The 19,240-nt window shown below is 47.7% G+C and overlaps 1 pseudogene; it reads right to left on the bottom strand.

Annotated features, from left to right (window-relative positions):
* LOC134368685 (F-box-like/WD repeat-containing protein TBL1X) overlaps positions 1-19,240 on the bottom strand; it is a 32,655-nt pseudogene that overhangs the window by 10,398 nt on the left and 3,017 nt on the right.

Here is a 19,240-nt window from a genome sequence, read left to right as displayed (position 1 = left end):
TATGAATAAGGTATCTGACATTCTTTCTTGCCCCCCATCCTAGAGCTTGGAATCACAGCGTGTTTTACACAAAGCAGTTTGGACGGCCACATGTGATGAACTATAGCCACATGAGCTGGTGGCTACTGCAGCGGACACATCAGCCTTAACTGATACCTGAGAAAACTACCCAAATCAGTGGTGATTCCCCCTCATCCCAAAACGCTAAAAAACCTGTATCAAAACATATCTAAATGTCTTTTCAGCAGTTTTCCAAATGAAGAGCTGCACAAACAGACATTTCTGGAAATTCCCCTGACCAACCCTCCATGAACCAGGACCACGAGATGTGGCAAAGCCATCGGATTACGCCCAGGTCAGGTGCTGATTTATGGGTCTACAGTAAGGAAAAAGGTAATCAGCACCTCGGAACACAAAGTAAATCGTGAATTATGATGAACTTACTGAAGTTAGGAACATACTTAAAGCAGCAGTCAGGGGCAGCTGCATAAATACCATTGGAATTAAGTCTTCATTAACCGGAATTTTCAACGTCATTGGGAACTTTACACCTGTCTGTCAGTGGGACTTCATAAAGATTTCATTTTAAGAACAGGATATGTTTTGGTCTGATTGTAGAAAGGTTCAGAGGAATCACTCAGAGCAGCAAGTGTCTTTTAAACATGGTATTCCTACATTTGGGGTCAGCTCAGGACCACATGTCACTGTCTGCAACTGTTTTCTTAATTTGTCAAGCACAAACAAATGTGGATTATATATTGTGAGTACAATCGGTCCTTTAACAACGTGCGGCTTAGGGTACCGACCCGGACACAGTTGAAAATCCACGTGTAACTCTTGCCTTCCCCAAAACTTAACTACTAATAGCCGACTATTGATCTGGCGCCTTACCAATAACATTAACATTCAATTAAAACATGTTTTCTATGTTATATATATATATATATATATATATATATATTATATACTGTTTTCTTACAATAAAATAAGCTAGAGAAAAGAATAAGTTATTAAGAAAATCATAAGGAAGAGAAAAATACATTTATAGCATTGTGCAGTATTTACCAGACCAAAAATGTTCCATGTATAAGTGGACCTGTGCTGTTCAAGGGTCAAACTGTAAGTAAACTCACAAATGTCTGATACAATTTCACATACTGCAACCAGTCACTGGAACATTTAGTTGACGTGTATGTTAAATATACATTGAACCGAAGAAAACATTTCACAAAAGCTTTGAGAATGTGAAATATATTTTTGTCACTTTGGGTTAAGCATACACTGAAGGTCACACCAGCATCCTCATAAATTACATTTTCTCCATGGGTATTATGTTCAAGGACACTGTTATTATTCCTGCCATGGTTGACTAAGGAGTAAAGAGGGACATATATGAACCAAAAGACTAACATGATTCCAAATACGCATTTTTACTGATCATGTAGTCCGTCACCTGGTAGAGTCAAAATAAATAATCGGTGAGAAACACACAAATGAATGTAAAATAAAAGATCCACCAGGTGGGAAGGAGGCCAGGAAACGATTTAGAATGCTCGGCAAGTCGGAGGGCAGAGTTACTGGTAAGCCGGGGCCTCATCCTCCGCCACGCTGCACCAGCTGTGTGTCACCAGACAAGTTAATAAACCTCTCTGGGGCTCCAGTTCTTCCTCTGTAAAATGGGATTGATCATACTAATGCCTGCCTCGATCTTGAGAGTATCGGATGGGTTAACACACATAGTAGTAAAGAGCTTGCTGTAAATATTAGCCATCATTTTCATGAATTATTTTCATAATTCAAGTGGCAGTTACCGATGGCCTGCTGAAGGCATGACAGAGTGCTGTGTATGTGTATTACTTGAACTAGAACATCTTGGGAAAAATTTGATGGTAGTTACATGACACATTTAGTGTGTCAACCACAGCAGCTTATCTTTTCTTATATTATAATAAATTAGGCTCCAAAGTCTGAATGAAGAGTTTCTTGGCTTAAATATAGAGAAAAGGAACAAATGATTCATTGACCTACACAGTTATATCCACATACAGGCGCTGGCACTATTTTTATGTCACGGGCCACCTGGTAAATACCTTAAGCTTTGAGGGCCAATGGTCTTCTGTTGCAACTGCTCAACTTGGCCACTAAGGCATGAAAGCAGCCACCGACAATTCTCAGCAAATGGGAGTGGCTGTGTATCAATAAAATTTAATTAAAAGGACAGGTGATGGGCCAGTTATCACCTGTGTGGGCTGTACCCTGCCAAGTGCACCCATGACTTCTCCAAGAGTGTGATGATGTTTAGAGTTCGTTTATTATTTTATATTAAATTTTACAATTTGAATGAACAGAAAGCAGTAACAGAGTAAAGTTTTCAAACTATCATGAAACCAGTGTAGTTTCTGTGGGGGAATGGTTCTATGTCACCTTCCTCTTTGTTCTGGGATCTTCCACCCCATGATGGCTTCGAGAGGCACCTGGCTCTAATGCCATCACGTCTCTCTGGCAGTCCTGTCCAAGTGCAGTGTAAGGGAGTCCCACTTCGGCTCCGTGGCCTGTCAGGGGACAGTGCCCTGTCCCTGGGTCCGTTTTACTCCTGCTCAGGAAATGTGTAGTCTACAGTGGGAAGCAGGAGCTTATCAAATTAGGAGAGCAGAAGTCTGCTAAGAGAACTGTCTGTGTCACTAACATCACTCTAGGGGTGAAAGTTTACACAGAGCAAACCCACACCACCTGCTCTGTCCAGCCATTGATAAACACAGTCTGGAGATTTTCTTCTCTTTATCATTGAACTATGAACCTCAAAAGAATGGACACTTTGCACAGAGGTATGTAGAACAGTGGAATTTACTGACAGAGATTACGTGCTATAAATTAACACTAAGATCAAAATTACAAAAACAAAACCTATACAGGTCCTTTTGATTTCTTAACGGGAAGGAGAAAGCCTAAGAATTCAAAGAAAACACCATGTTATCTGGAGACTGAAAACAAACATGTATAGATCGAAAGTATGTGTTTTAAGTTAATACTCACTTTGTCTACACCAGCACTCAAAATATAATTCCCCTTTTTGTTCCATTTCAAGGCAAAGATGGGGTCTCTATGTTGGCCTAAGGTGCTGGCCAGGTTACCTGTTATGTAAAAAAAATACAGACAAACATGTTGACTTCAAAGTCATGCTCTGTTCACTTCACGGTTACATACAGAAGCAGGTCCTGTCCAACCCCAACACGACAGACGCAGGACTTACCGTCTTCCGTTCATATCCTTGCAAAACCGTCATATGAACCTGTGGCCAGAAGTGTCCCATCGCTCTGCGGGCCAGAAAGAGACACAAACCCAGAGAAGCAGCTTAGTAGTGGTGGCACCAGAAATGCACACAGAAATCGCCAGGATCCCAAGTCTAGAATATTCCTAAGCTGATAACTGCTGCCACGTTAAGAGACTAACGGGTCATCTCTGACTACTTCAGCACACACTGCTGTTAAATTAAATGCAAGGCATGTGGACCAGTAAGCGAGAAAGCCACACTGAAACCACTCACCTTGTGTGCTGTCTAATTAAGGATAGAATTTAAAATACCTACAGAAAGTCATCCTAGGACTTTGCAGAAAACAAAAAGAAGTTGAACGGCGTGTGTCCCATGTATAAATGCACATAGCAGCTGGTCCTGAGCTCTCAAGGTGGAAAGTTTGCATTCCTGGCTGCTTGTCACAGCTCCCCAGCTGAGCCATCCTGGGGTCCCACCTTCACGCTGTGAGGTCCACCTCACAGCGCCATCAGGCTCGACTCGCTCATGCGTGCTGACCATGGGAAGGCACGGCCACCCAACACCCAGCTCGTTCTGTGCCCGCCATGGCCTCAGCAGGAGCTCTTGGAGATGAAGGGCACCTGTGAGCCCGCAGCTCAGGGCAGGGCCACCGCACCCTGACATTTCAAGGGGCCTTGGGGGTGGAAGATGCTTACATTCCAGTCCAGTGAGGTGACACCTTTGTTACTGGGGACATCGTGTCCCCCCTCCCGTATACAGTGCCTCAACACAAGCTGGGTGGAGTCCCCGTTGCTGTGTTCATTAAGGTTCCATATCCTGGCCATCGAGTCTCCAGACCTGCAGAATAAAAACACACGCACCTCAGCTCTTGGTGGGAACAGCTCTTTCCACCCCTCCCATGCACCCCCCTCCTGTCCTCCCCATCTCTGCATTTAGCAGTTTTAAATGTCTTTGCTCCCTATCCCATGCAGAACACGGTGAGAAATATCGACTTTACAATCCGAGAACACAGCGAGGAATGTCGACTTCACAATCCGAGACACACAGAGCTGTGGAGTGCACAGGACATGCTCCGGATCTGCTCATGTCAGGAAGACGTGACACAGGAGATCAGACAACAGCACGTGTCCCTTGAGGCTGAATGCCAGAGACGGGAAGGGGTTCCCCTGACCCTGGAGCGTCCCCCACCTGACATCCTCACCCAGAATCCAGCAGATCGCTGACAGGGTTCCAGGCACAAATGAACACCTCGGACTCATGGCCCCGAAGGACTGTGGCTTTGTTGGGTGGAATCTCAACGTCCCCGTCAATTTCCATGGGTTTCGAGTGATTATCTGTTGTAGGAAACACAAAAAGGCACGTGGCTTATCAATACAAAAGAAACTCATTCTCAGGGGGCTTCTGTTTTAGGAACACCTTGTTTTTATGTACTAGGCGTTACCATCTCTGATGATTATAACTAAATCATGGCTTTGTGTGATTGGGTATTTTGTGTCTCTTTGTATTTTGCCAGTCTTCAAATATGAGTGAGGAATATACTAATTTATTCCTTAAAACTGAGGCCAGTCAACTAAGACCCATGGGCCAAAACCTAGCCTGCTGCAGCCTCTCCTCATAAACAACGTTTAAGTTATTTACTGACGCCCACATATTTATGCATTACCTGCAGCAACTGTTATGGGATGAACCGTGTCCCCAGTACCTCAGACAGTGACTGTATTTGGGGACAGGGTCTTTAAAGAGGTGATTAAGGTAAAATGAGGTTGCTAGAGAGGGTTTTAATCCAATACGACTGATGTCCTTATAAGGAGAGGAGATTAGGACACAGACACACACAGAGGGACGACCATGTGAGGACACAGGGAGAAGATGGTGTCTACTAGCCAAGGAGAGAGGACTCAGGAGGAACCAGCCTGCCTCGCCTTGAGCTCAGACTTGCAGCCTCCAGGCCTGTGGGGAGAAATGTTGGCTGTTTCTGCCGCAGATCTGCGGTGCTCTGTCACAGCAGCCTGAGCAGAAGAGGACAGCTGCTTCTGCATTTCAAGACAGAGTTGGGTCACTGTGAGAGAGACTGCCTGGCTCTGAACGCCTGTGACAGCCACTGTCTGGCCCCTTAGGGAAAGTTTAGTAGCCCCTGCTTTATGGGAAAGAGAAGGCAGCAGTCCGATCTAACCAGCACCCAGTCAGCAGCAGCTGAGAGTTTTGTAATGCAGTGTAGAGCTGAGTCTGCTCTTAAATCTGCTTGTTCAGGTATTTAGGTGGAAAACCCCAGGAAGAGAAGGACTCCCTTGTCTGTGGCAAGTAACCTAAGATCCACTGCTTCTGGATCAACACATAAAAATATGAAAATGCCTGGTGACCCTGCTTGGATTGAGAATAATGACACAAAATCTTCACAACCTACCCTCAGGAACAGTGAGGCTGTGTAAAAACGCTACTTCTTTTATGCTTCCCAAGTTCCCATGTGGCTGGGAGAAGATGAAGAAAAGCAAAATGATCTACGTTTGGTGGATCCATCCCCTGGTGATGGCGAGAGGACAGCTGGTGTCCTAGCCAGCCGTGCAGTGGGGGCCTGGGACTCTATAGAGGCGTGCAGACGAGGCTGTCACCTGCTCACTTATCCACAGGCAGCCGTGGCACGCTCCAGCCCCGACAGGCTGGTCTGTAGACCAGGTGTGAGGTGCTGAGAAGGGGGTCGAGGCGGCTGCTGCAGAACTTAAGAGCAGTGAGCCAGGGTGTATTAGCCACGTGCACGAGCAAGAGAAGGAGGCTGGGCTCCCTGGGGCAGGGGTCAGTGCCCAGACGCAGCCTGGGCAGAAGAACTCCCACTCCCACGGCCACAGCAGGGAACAGCCTCCAGAGGAACAGACCAGTGATGGGGAACGGGTAAGGAGCCGACCTCAGACCAGAGGGGTGGCAGAATGGCTGAGGTCCTGGATGGGGCACAGGCATGCCTTGCATTCTGACTTTGGGTCCCAGGACAGGCCACCTCTTTTGTCTCTGTTGTTCTAGTTTTAAATAGATTTTCTGATGTGGGAGTTAGTTGGTGGAAGGTGCACCGGGCCTGAGCAAGTTTTGTGATATGACTGTCGAGCTCTGACTCATCTGCTGCATACTCTTGGGCGATTAGCTAACAGGTCTAACCTCCCGGGGTTTTGCAATGACCAAGTAAGATGATGCCTGGTGTCCGGGGCGTGGTGCCCTTGCACTGACCGTGGGCTCGACTACTAGACCATAATTTGGCTGAAAACCCTCTGCATGGAAGGCTGAGAGAGATACTTGCTTATGTTGGACAGTGAGCATCTGGTACTTGTCCCTGTTACACGTGAGCCCTCAGGAGCAGGGCAGCAGGATTTCATAAAATCCAGGATGTGTGTCGAGAAGGTCGGGTCTAAGGATTTGGGTGAGAAACAGGGAACGTGAAGGTCTTCCGGCCAGACAGTAAGCAAGCACTGGAAAGCATCTGGTGAGAAGTTGACAGCGGGCAGATCTCTAAGAAGTCGTTGCATTCGCCCAGCTTTAGAAGCACAATAAAGCGCCAGAAGCCCCACACTTACTTACTGCGTGTGCTCGTTCTCCTCCCCGTTGACCGTGGCCTCTCTGTTCTTTGGTGGATTTTGCTGGGAAACTGCTGCCGGGGCTGCCGTGGATGCTGCTGCAGCTGCTGCTGCTGCCGCTGCGGCCGCCGCACTGGCCTGCTGCTGTGCGAGCTTCTCGCGGAACGCCTGCTGCCGCGTCTGTACCACGTCGGGCATCACAGCGTCTATCAGGGACAGGGACTCTATGGGGCGGCCATCAAACACCGTGCCATCCTGGGAAAGTAAGCCAAGGGCAGCCGTCAGCACCCGCAAAAGAGGACCTCCAGGACCAGACTCTGCCTTCCAGGTGGGAGAGGTGCAGGAAGGTGGCCCAGAAACTGAGATGCCTGGGAGCTCAGGGGCAGGGGTCTTGGGTCGGCGGAACCAAGCAGGTGCCTGGACTGTAGGGGCAGGGCAGAGGGACTCCATGGTGGGCCAAGGACAGGGAGGTGGACAAGGGGAACCGTTGATGAAGAACTAGGTATGATGGCTGTCCCGAGGGAGACATATTTGGTAAGTGTCAGCCTGAACTGGGGCATTAAGGACATGTGAACGTGTCTCCTTTATTCCTAGACAAAAGTGCTATATCCCTGATGCAAGGATTCTCAACAGGGGCAGGGGTTGTGTATGGGGGGAGTAATTTTGTCTCCTTGGGGGACATCAGGGAATGACTGGAGACATTTTTCATTGTCACCACTTGGCGGGGGGGTCTACTGGCAGCTGGTGGGTGGAGACCAGGGATGCTGGTCCACATCCTCCAGTGCACAGGACAGTCCCCACCACAGAGCAGGGTCCAGCCACAAATGTACATTGTGCTGAGCAGGAGAAACCCTGCCTGGTGCCATGGCAAGTGTGGAATCTCTTAGTACCCACTTTTGTGGGAGGAGTAAGTCTTTGGAAGCATCGGCCCCGATTTAGAGATGCCTGCAGCATTCAGGATTTCCTTCCTGGTGCACGTGCCCATCTGATCTAATAAAATAAGCACTTGCAGCTACTTGAAACGATGCCCTTGGTTCAGGGTTTAGATCGAATACAGCCACGATACAACCCACAATGACCTCGTTTAGTTCTGAGTCACATTTTTTGTTTTTTCAAAAGATGACCGGTAAGGGGATTACCCTTGACTTGGGGTTGTCAGCACCACGCTTTCCCGAGTAGGCTCCAGTCTGGGCCTCTGATTCACATTTTTGTCTGAACATCCTTCAATTCTCTGGTACTATCAAAAAAATTTCTGTACACACTTAAAAGTAAGACGTGCTTTCTAAATACTCGAATCACATGAAACCCGCAGTGCTCAGGGTGCTGCCTGGTGGACGGACAAACACATTTTTGTGTGCTCTGAACTTGAGGAAGGCAGGACAGAGCTGGGACACGTGGACTCATCCGTGGGACTCAGCTGAATCCCGAGAGCACAGATAAAGGGGCCAGGGAGGAGAAGGGAACTGCTTAAAACCCAAATAACTGACTTTCAAAATTCCTATCAAATCGGCACAGCCCCAATCTAGAAGGTGGGAGGGGATACAAGAGAATCTGTATGAATTTAATTGATGGTTTTTGTTCCATCTTTCCCCGGATCAGCTCCACAAGGAGCACAGTCATGAAACCAGCACCTGACGTCACTTTAACACAGGGCCATCATCTCTCTGTCCCTGACTGTCCCTCTGGTTATGCCCTCTGTCAGGCTCCCAGGAATGCTTGGGACCAGAAGCGTTTCACAGTGTGAAATTATTTCTGGGTTTGGAATATTTGCATTACACTTACTGGTTATGCACCCCAAATCTGAAAATCCAAAATCTGAAATGCTCAAGTGAGCATTTCCTCTGAGCATCACATTGATGCTCAAAAACTTCAGATTTTGGACCATTTAGGATTTCGGATTTGGGATGCTCAAATTGTAACAAAAACCAAACAAGCAACCCCAGCTTGCTCTCAGACGCCTGCAGGAAGCACACGCGGGCTTTGGACCGGGGTCCCGAGCCCCCCGCTGCTGGGAAGCCCAGCCCCGCACCCATCACGTACCTCGTTGATGCTGATCTCAGCCTCCACGTACTGCAGCCCCTTCTGCAGGATGGAGATGAGGGCGGCGGGCGGCACCAGCGTCCCGTTGATTTTGGACTGGCTGATGTGGCTCTCGATCCCGAACGTGAAGGCTGAGTGGGAAAAACCTGCAGCGAGAGGGAGGCCAGGCAGGTGAGACCAGAGCTGGAAGAGCGGGCACAGCCAGCGAGCTCTGAAGGGGGCAGGGCGGATTTGAACCACGCTTCATTAACGGGGTGGACACTGCTGCAGGACTCCCGGCTTCCGATGTGGAGCCAGGCAGGCAGGAAAGGGCAGGGGGAGAGAGACGAGTGTGAGATCAAGGAAGACTGTGGAAGGGATGAGATGCCTTCATGGGAGGACCCTTTCAGTGCTATTAAGAAGCAAAAGGGAACAGAGTGGAGGCAGCCCCACGTGCCCTGGATGGCTGTCTCTTGCAGAAATTCCACTCTGGGCGTTCCCCGACCCCTCGGTTCACATATTCTTTGCAGGAGCTCAGTGCCGCAGCCTCTCTGTGTCCCCTTCCTCCCCCAATGTGTCTCCGTTACTGCCTGTGTGGGAAGCTGCTTGGCAACTCAAAGGAATTTTGGATGAAGGTTTTTAAGGAAAAGTTCAGAAGAGCCAGGATGGCTACTGCGTGTGGATGACAGCGGCGTTGCGAAAAGAAGGCAGTGGCATGAGGCATGGAAGGAGGTGCTGGGGGTCTACGTAGGGGTCTGAGGGCAGCGGGGAAGCTGCAACAGCCCCTCCTCAAGGACAGGAAAGTGGCCCCCTGCTGTCAGTGGGGGGATCTGCGCAGCTGCAAGTAAAACAGGCAGCCCAGTCTGGTGGGGCTTGATCGCCCCGTGTGGACCACAGGCGGCCCTGGGGTGCTCGAGGGCTCGTAATCCCAGGGAGGTGAATGCTGTGGGGGGATCCGAGTAACCTGGACCCCCATGCTGGGCTCCCCGGCCAGAGGTGGGGCAGGGCCTCTCACTCCGTTTCTATTGTCTGCTGATCGGGCAGCAAGGGTTCTCAAAGCGACCACTCCTCCTGACTTTGTTCTGCCCACTGTTTACGGCGAAGTTGCCGGTTTGCAGGCTTAGCCCCTGGTTACCCGAGCAGGTGGGTGCCTTTCCACCTGGCCTGGCGATTGCTTCCCTTCCACCCTCTCTCAGTCACCCGAACAGAGGCAGCGGGATCGGGAGCGCGTGGGCTCGGCTCTCATCAGATGCAATATCATCAGCCCTGCTGCCTCCCGTTACCCAAATCGAACTGACTTTGCAATAAACCAAAGTCTCACTAGATGGGAGCACACCTCCATGCAAGGAGGCGTCTGTGTCTGTGCTCTCCTGCCCCGTTCCCTTCTCACTTCCCTGTCCACTCGCTCCTCCCCAACGCACCCCGTCCCTCCCTCATCTCCCGGTAATAACGGATGTGTAAAATAGGTAGTTTATATTGACGGGACGGAACAAACGTGGTAGATGTCATTAATTCTGCACTCAGTTGCATACAGCCCTGTAATTCTTTACAAAACCATACATAAATTAGGTTGCAAGGCTTCCTCTCCTCTGCGTTTTTAGAGGATACAAGCACAGGCCCTTTACAGTAGACCTTACCTTTCCCTTCTCCCCTGTTTTCTTTCTCTTTACCCACCTTCCTTTCCCTGACCCACTCCTAGCAAAACAAAACAAGCCACCCCTGCGTTCAACCAGTGACTCCCCTGTATCTCCACCATGCTGTGCAGCGTTATAGCTCCAGGCTTTCCTCGTCCAGGTTTCCAGCAAGGCTGATCAATGGATGGAGGGCTATGTCTCACCCTCCTGGTATCCTGAAAAGACCTCATGCAGGGCTATGACACTGCAGTCCTAATAATAATGACAGCCAGCCTTCACAGGGCACCCACTCTCAGCCTGGCACTGCTTCTGGGGCTTTATTCGAATTCACTCAAGCCTCCTGGCAGTCGTTCCCTCTGCCATCTTTCCCTTGTTCCTCCGCTTCCCCATTCACAGAATAAGTCCCCGAGATCTATCAAGGGTGACTGATGGGCACACATCGCTGAGCTGGTAGGGGTGGGGCTGAGCTCCACACACCGGCAGTGGGACACTGTGCTTAGTCACTGTAAAACACTGTTGAGAAACATCTACTAAACGCTTCAGAGCACAGCATTCACTGCTGATGAGGGCTCCTGACAAACAAATCTCAGTAACTGCTGGAGCAATTGTGCAAGAGAAGTCCGGCTTCTGGTGTGCAGATGCTCCTCGACTTACAATGATGTCATATCCTGATAAAACATCGCGTGTTAAAATACTGAAAGTCCAAAGTGCATTTAATACATCTAAACCACCAAACATCACAGCTTAGCCTCGCCTGCCTTAAATGTGCTCAGAACAACTACATTAGCCTACAGGTGGGCAAAATCACCTCATGAAAGCTTGTTTTATAATATAGTGTTGAACATCTCACGTAATTTACTGAAAATCATATTTAAAGTAAAAGCAGAATGGGTGTATGAGAACTCAAAGTACGATTTCTACTGAATCACATTTGCAACACCGTAAATTCAAAAAATCATAAATTGAACCATAGCAAGCCAGGGACTGTCTGTATTTCACTCATTCACTCACTCATTCATTCATTCGTTCTCTCAAGCAACACCGGGCCACAGAACTGATGTTTAAGGATGCATGCTCCGAGAAGCACAGCTGATCCTGACTGCATTGCTACCTTTAGCCAAATCTGGGAGTTTTGTACTCATTACCTAAATCTTTACATCAGCTGTTCAGAACCGGTAGTGTCTTTGTTTTACACATAAGAAGGAAAACTATTGGTGAAATTAGGTAACTTGCCCAAGGTTCACACCTGTGATGAGAGGCTGATCTAGAATTTGAACCCTAGACCCTGTGATTCCAAGATTCATCCTTTTACCCTACATTGTAAGACCCGCAGGCACAGGAAGCAGAATTCCTGCAGCCTCTAGGCTGACGCAGATGGCACTCCCACCTGCTGCCCGGCTGCACGGCTGGCAGCTCTGATCAGCAGCATCACTGCAGGGCCAGATAACATGCAAACGGATGCAGAGCCCATTTCTATTTCTAACCACAGACCTGAGTACGCCCCTTATTTCTCTCTTGCTCTGGGGTTTTAAGTGTTGAGTATATGGTTTGACTGCATCACTTTCTTACCTTTACGGGATGATGCTGTTTGGTGGGGATTCCAACTCTAGACTGCATTGATGACAGTACTGAGTTGAGTCTTCTTGAAAAAGGGACAAAGCAGTAAGATGGGCTGAGGGTCTGGGAGTCTGAGCTGAAAACAGTCTGCTAGAACGAGTTTCCCCATGGCAGCCGAATGACGAGGAAAAGGCAGGATAAAGCTCTACAGGGTACCATTAGCTTGAACATTTTTGATTAGCCTGGGTCTTCTACTGGAGAGAGCGGGTAATCATGACTGGAAATTAGGCACCTCCATAAAGACTCGCAGTCTGTACGTTCCATATCCCTATTCAAAGAAGTTCTCCTAGTTGCTTAAATTCATATTAGTTGCATCTCCTTGGATGGATCTGTATATGAACTCTATATCAATGGTTTTTCAGTCCATTAACTTGTAAGACTTTGTCACTGACTCCTGGCCAGTCTGATGTCATCGAGGCCGGAGGGGGGCTCGATGGGGAAGACATTGGGGACAGTCACGATTTCTGGCTTCTATGTGTGCCCTGTCATCGAGCATCTGAGCCATGTCACTCACTGTGCCTGGGCCTCTGTTTCCTCTTCTGTACTGTGGCAATAAACGGGACCTCAAGGAGCTGACAGAAGAGCCAGATGCAAGAGCAGCCAGACCCCAGACACTTATGGGTCAGGACAGAAGACCACGAGCTAGAGGAAACATCACTTTTTGCATTTCTTTGTTGGTACAATGAAGACATTGGATGAAACGCCTGCTAGGACTCTTTCCAGTTCTGATATTCATTCTGGATCAGGGAGGTGTCTGCTATGGTCTGAATGATGGTGTCTCCCCAAAATTCATGTTGGGAATTAATACCCATTGTGACAGTATTAAGAGCTGGGGCCTTCGGGAAGTGATTAAGTCACGTGTGCTCTGTGCTCATGAATGGGATTGTGTCCTTATACAAGAGACCCCAGAGAGCCGCCTCGCCTGTTCCACCATGTGAGGACACAGTGAGAAGACACTGTCTGTGAACCACGAAGCAGGTCCTCACCAGACACGGCATCTGCTACACCTTGATCTTGGACTTCCAGCCTCCAGAACTGTGAGCAATAAATTTCTGTTGTTTATAAATGACCCAGTCTAACGTATTTTGTTATAGCAGCCTGTACAGACTAAGACAATGCCCAAGGACTATGTAATTGAGGCCTGCTCGACTACTTCCTCTTAGGCCACAGTTGCTAGATTGCGGCCACGGCCAGGTGCTGTGTAAGGTGCTGTCCTGGAAGACGTGTACTTCCACGCAGGACACTTCTCTTCCAGGGCGAGCCGACCTCCACCACTGCCAGCGTCCCACCCCTCCCAATGGGACTCCAAGGCTCATGAGCACATCCATTTTGCAGTCTGCTGGCATGGTGAGACTTCTGTACCTTGTACCTCTCAGCTGTCCCACGGCATTCAACACATCTATTCTGCCCAACAAGACATAGGTAGGCACAAAGATCCGAATGTCATTGGCAGATGCAACACTCAGGACTGCCCCAGCAACAGGTGCAGGAGTAGTTAAAAGGGAGAAGTACAAAAAGCGTGGTTTTGCATTGCCGAATACATTCCTGTATCTTTCCACTAGTATGAGAGTTAATGACAATTTGCCATTTGGCCTTTGGACGGTTTTCTGGTTGGTTTTACTTCTGTTTTGTCAGGCTTTGAAAGTACAGGAAGAAAAGGTGACTGACTGGAGAGCAGCATGACTCTGAAGACAATTAAGAACTATAACGTCCCCAGCAAGTCGTCTGGTTTCACATGACATCTTTCTGACAGCCATCGAACCACTCCCTCTTGCCTTCTCAATAAATACCTGTAAATAATGAAAATGATGAAAATGCACGGCACCCCTAAAACTAAGATGGACAGGCAAGCTTTTGCTAGTTTGGGAAATATTTCTACTACGTCTGAGGTTCTTGAAGTTGGATTGAGGAAATACCTACATCATCACTCTAAGATGTACTCCCCCATCCCATGCATGAGTATGTGTCATTTCTGAAGGGGTTTTACCGTCCGTGGCATCTTCAGATTCTGTGATGTACAGTCATTAGTATCTCGGACATGCTTTGCCTCTTGCTTTTTCCTTCAGGATCTGCCGATTCCAAAACACTTAGCAAATGCTAGCCCGGGGGCTAACGAGACTCATGTTGCTCTTGGAGGTGGCATGTGGGGGTCGTACATGGGACCCCACAAGTGCAGCATCCCAGGTGGAAGCCGAGACGAGAACAGCTGTGACAGGGGCAAATGCTGAGAAGGGTAATTTTTCAACACTCAGTGCCAATGAACTTGGAAGTGGGATAGGAGAAAATGCCCCCACAAAGGTATTGAATAGTGACAGAGAGTTGGGCATAGAAGAGTGAATAAAGAAGGTAGGAACCCTGTCCTCAGGAGGCCTACAGTCTATATGGAAAGGCAGCATTAAAAAAATACAAATATCTAGGTAATTTATAAGAGTACACCCTGTGGCAAAGGTGAAGCAGCCATGAGAGAGACACCCGGCGACCTTTACATGGTGGAGCAGATATGAATGGTTCTCTTGATGAAGTGTCTTTTTTGCCATGACCAGAAGGATGCCAGTGGCCGTGGTGAAGGGAGGTGTGCGTTGAAGGCCAAGGACACTGAGCAAGAGTGAGATTCTCTCAAGACTCAATGGTCTCTCAACTTGTAGGTGTGTGACTTTCTTTTTACGATGTCAAATACAGCTGGTGATCATTTGCCTGTATAGCTCCTGTCTTTTTCCCACATGGCTACCCAATTATTCCTACATCATACACCGAATAAGTCAACTGTTCCAGGTGCTGAAATGATCACTTTATTAAATATTAAACAATTATAAATTATTTTAAAAAGACCATGTATTTGTTATTTGTGTGGAATCCAATTAGCCCAAGACTTAGCAGCTTAAAACCACAAACACTTAGAATCTCACATTGTGTGATGATCAGAAATCCAGGAGGGGCTTAGGTGGGTGTTTCTGGCTCAGGGTCTTACAGAAAGTCACATTCAAGATGTTGGCTAGAACTGCAGTCACCTGGAGGCTTGATAGGTCTGAGGGATCTGCTTCCAGGATTGTTCACTCGTGCGTAGGGTGACCTACTCATCCAGTTGCCTGGGACTTCACTGGTTTTGGCACTGAAAGTCTCCTGTTCTGTGTAACCCTTCTGTCTCAGAATGGGTGGTGACTGTACTCGTACGCATGTTGACTTCAACGCTCAGCTCCTCACTGGCTGTTGGCAGGAGGCCTCAGTTCTCCTCCACGTGGGCCTCTCCGTAGAGCTGCTCACAATGTGGCCACAAAGTCCCTCTCGTGCAAGCAATCTAAGACTGAGGCATAGCACAGTAAGAAGCGATCCAAGAGAGAGGCAGAGGCATTCACATAACTTTCACAAAACTGAGCAGGTGTTAAACTACAATGAACATATGAGTCATACAAAATAAAAAATGTCTTTTGGAACCTAAGTGTCAGTCAGAAGTGACAGATGACCACTTGTCTATATTCTACCGGTCATGCAGATCAGGCCTGATCGACTGTGGGTGGGAATTACACAAGAGTGTGGATAGCAGGAGGTGGGAACCATTGGGGACCATCTTGGAGGCTGAAAACTCTTGCATACATGAGAAATGTCAACCTTAAGTAATTAAAGAAATACGAAGGAAAACAGGATATATGTGATTCTTCACCTTTTAGAAATGTAGCAAAGGTCAAAACCAACAGTAAATGTCCATTCTAATAGGACATAAATTTGGTGTTACATGTCCAGAACGCAGTTTAGCATTACATATAGAAAGCCTGAGGAATGTACGTGCCTGATGAATTAGTAATTTCAAGACTTCAAATGTTTCCTGTGGATCTAACCATCTGCTAAAAAGATTAAGGTTTTAACAAGCCTATACATCACAATATTCTCAGTAATAGCAAAGAGTTAATAAACCAGTCCACAGTAGGGGAACTGTTTAAATTATGATTCATCCTTTCACTAGGATAGATTGGAGGCATTAAAAATTACTTATGGGAAAGTTATTTATTTACAGGAAAAGGGATTCGTACAATATGCTGATCCAAGCAGGTCACAGATGTAGATGTATTCCATTACTTCTATAAGGGGATTATATTTTGTGTTTCTATACAGATGTGTTTACATGCCTAGAAGATATACATGAACCTGTTTAATGGGCATCTCGGGGTGGGTGGGATTCGGGATATGTTTCACTTCACTTTGCTCATCTTCATTTCTTATTTCTCTGCGGTGTATTGCTTTTATAATAATTGTTTAATTACAAGAATCCAGGCCATATCATGTCCTAATCACTGTGGAAGACAAACAAACAAAAAAATTTGCCATTTGGCAAACAGGAGAAACAGCAAAAACATAAGGAAAAAGGTACATGTCAGAAGACAAAGTTAATTTAATGATAGTATGTGTAAATAGATTAAATGACCACAAGGATTGACTTGAAAAAACAATTATGTAATTTTACCTAGCTTCTCATTTGCCTTAAACATGAGAGCAGGGATCCATGCCCCTTCCTCTTTTTCTGCTTTCCTCAGCTTGTGGTTTCCAACGCGTGGCCCAACACAGTTGCTCCAACTCCTGCCATAACATCCACATCCCCAGTCAGTCACTTCTAGCCTCTGAGGGGACTTTTAATGAAGTGGCCACATACCTAGTGAGAAAACTCTTAAACTAAGAAGAGGAGAACTGAATTCGTGGACAAGCACAGTCTCCGTCACACTCCTATTTAATTATCATGCAGCTACACGAGATGGTTGAAGCTAAACTGACGGGATGAAATCTGTAAGGTAGAAAAAGTGGCGAGGACAAGGTTGATCGGTGGATTCAGGATAGTGGAGGTTGTGGGTTTATGTGGGGTAGTGAGAGCTAGAGAGGACGGGGAATTTCCCAGGAGATACCAGGAATTGATGATCTGTGGCCCTTTCGATGATATCGGAAAGTCCAGTAGGAGTTAGGATTTGTTTTCTAGTATTTTTGGTCAAAGAACGTCTCTGTGAAAGTCTCACCAGGTTAACACTGGGCATAATTGGGAATTACAGAATTGCAATGGGAAGAGCAACGTGACAGCGACTCTTTGGGGAATTTTGATCATCCAAGAGTGACTCTAGCGAGGTGTGAGTGGAGTACAGAAGGGATCAGAGACACATCTGAATGACACTATCACGACTTTTCTCCTGCAGCGTGAGGATTTGGGAGGACAAAGAAGGAAAAAAACGCAGCCTCAAGGGGGTGAAGTTAGTCCTTGGCCAGGGGGTACTTTTTTCTTTTGGGGTACTTGTGCCCTGTTCTTGATCCCAGCCAGGGCCGCGTGTCTGCGGTTTCTGGTGTGTAGACGGATGGCTTGGCTTCAGGCAGCAGGATCCCCAGTCTTTACAGAGACAAGAAGGCAGAGCAGCCGGCCGGAATGGAGATGTTTAAAGGAGAACATGCCCAGAGGGGGATATAGAGGCAGAAGGATAGCTTTGTGGAGGGAGAAATTTGCTAGTGACAGCCTGAGGCTCAGTAAAAGGGTTGGGGAGCTTGAATTGCTCCTGGTGTGAGAATTCAATGTCATGATCCCTGGAGTGACCCGCGAGGTGCAGAGACGCTGGATCGCAGTCTGGCTGCCCGGGAGAGGCGCCCGGAGCGTTTCCACCCCAGCGCCCCTGGCCCGGGACATGGGAGTCACTGGGCAGGCGCTGGGCGTCAGGAGTCTTTACAGGTCCCTGGTGATCCCAGGCTGTGATCAGGGAGGAGCACCAATGTCCCATGTGACCTGGTGGCCCCTGACCGCCTTGCTCCCAGCCACCTGTCCTCCTCCTGCTGCCTAGGGGTACACACCTTTCCCCCCTTCCCCTCCATTCAACTGCAAGATACCCTGCCACCTCTCCCCGCTCGGTTTCTCTTGTCCCCGGCATCACTGAGTCCGTCATTTCAGCTCCACACACTGCAGTGTACGGTGTCCTGCAGCTTTTATTCTAGCCTGTATCGGAAGCCACGAAGTCGTAGGCCTGCGAGCCTCTGTCCCAGGCTGTGCTGTTACACGGTTTTCCATTCGTGAAGGCTGAGGAGGCTCCCTTCTGAACACTGGGACCCCGCAGCATTTTCAGTCTGGACCCTTCCCACGCATGTGCTAAGATGCTCACAAACTCGCTTCCCACAGAGGACCAAGGTGGCTAGCCAGGTGCCCGTGTCACAGCCACTATGTCGGGAAGTTCCCTGTGGTAGTTGGAGGGTGGGAGGGGGTTGCAGCAGAGGCCTGTGTCCCCCCAAACCTAGATGTTTTCATTGCTTCTTTTTCCTGTGTCTTATCTTCTTTGAGATCGGCTTATATTTCAGTTCATGCTACATATTCTATTTAAAAATTCTTTGTATAAAGAACTGGACATTGTCTCCACAGGAAAGCATTTTTGATTGCTCATTCCAGACACCTGGGGTTGTTGAATCCCCTTGTGATGTGAGCCTGAACTACAGTCCGTGTGGTTAACTGTTGGTTAATTCTGGATCACGTTTACTCCGGAGATACCTCTGTTTGTGGTCCCAGCCCAAGACAGGAGGTGCTTTTCCACTTCCCCTCCTGTGGTGTGTTCCAGATTCTGACTTTGGTCCTTCAGTGCCCCGAAGCCAGCAAAACTGCAGCCCAGGCCCTTTAGGCCTTTTCGAGATCAGTAAACGCCCAGGAGGAGTAAAGGCAGTCCTCTCAGCATTTCACACCGCGCTGGGATTCTGATTCTTCCCAGCTCCTAGCTCAGCAATTGCCCATTGTTTTGTGAACTTTTTGATGTTGTTTAGTGCGATAACATTTCATTTATTTATTTATTTTTAAATCTTAATTTATTTTGGCAATGTACAATGTGGTTGATTATTGTGGCCCATTACCAAAACTTCCCTCCCTTCTGCCCGTCTCCCCTCCCTCCCAAACACTTCATATTTCTTTGCTTCTCATCTCAAATTCAAGGTATTGTAATTTTTGTGTCGTCTTCCCTCCCCCACCGGTTTATTTATGTATTTATTTCTTTATTTTTAGCTCCCACAGATAAGTGAGAACCTGTGATATTTCTCTTTCTGTGCCTGACTCGTTTCACTTAATATAGTTCTGCCTAGCGCCATCCATGTTGTTGCAAATGGCGGTATTTCTTTCTTTTTTATAGCAGAGTAGTATTCCATTGTGT

Source organism: Cynocephalus volans, chromosome X (assembly GCF_027409185.1).
Source record: "Cynocephalus volans isolate mCynVol1 chromosome X, mCynVol1.pri, whole genome shotgun sequence".
Classification (NCBI taxonomy): Eukaryota; Metazoa; Chordata; class Mammalia; order Dermoptera; family Cynocephalidae; genus Cynocephalus; species Cynocephalus volans.
Note: the sequence above shows the minus strand (reverse complement) of the source record. Positions and strands in the feature narration are given on the sequence as shown.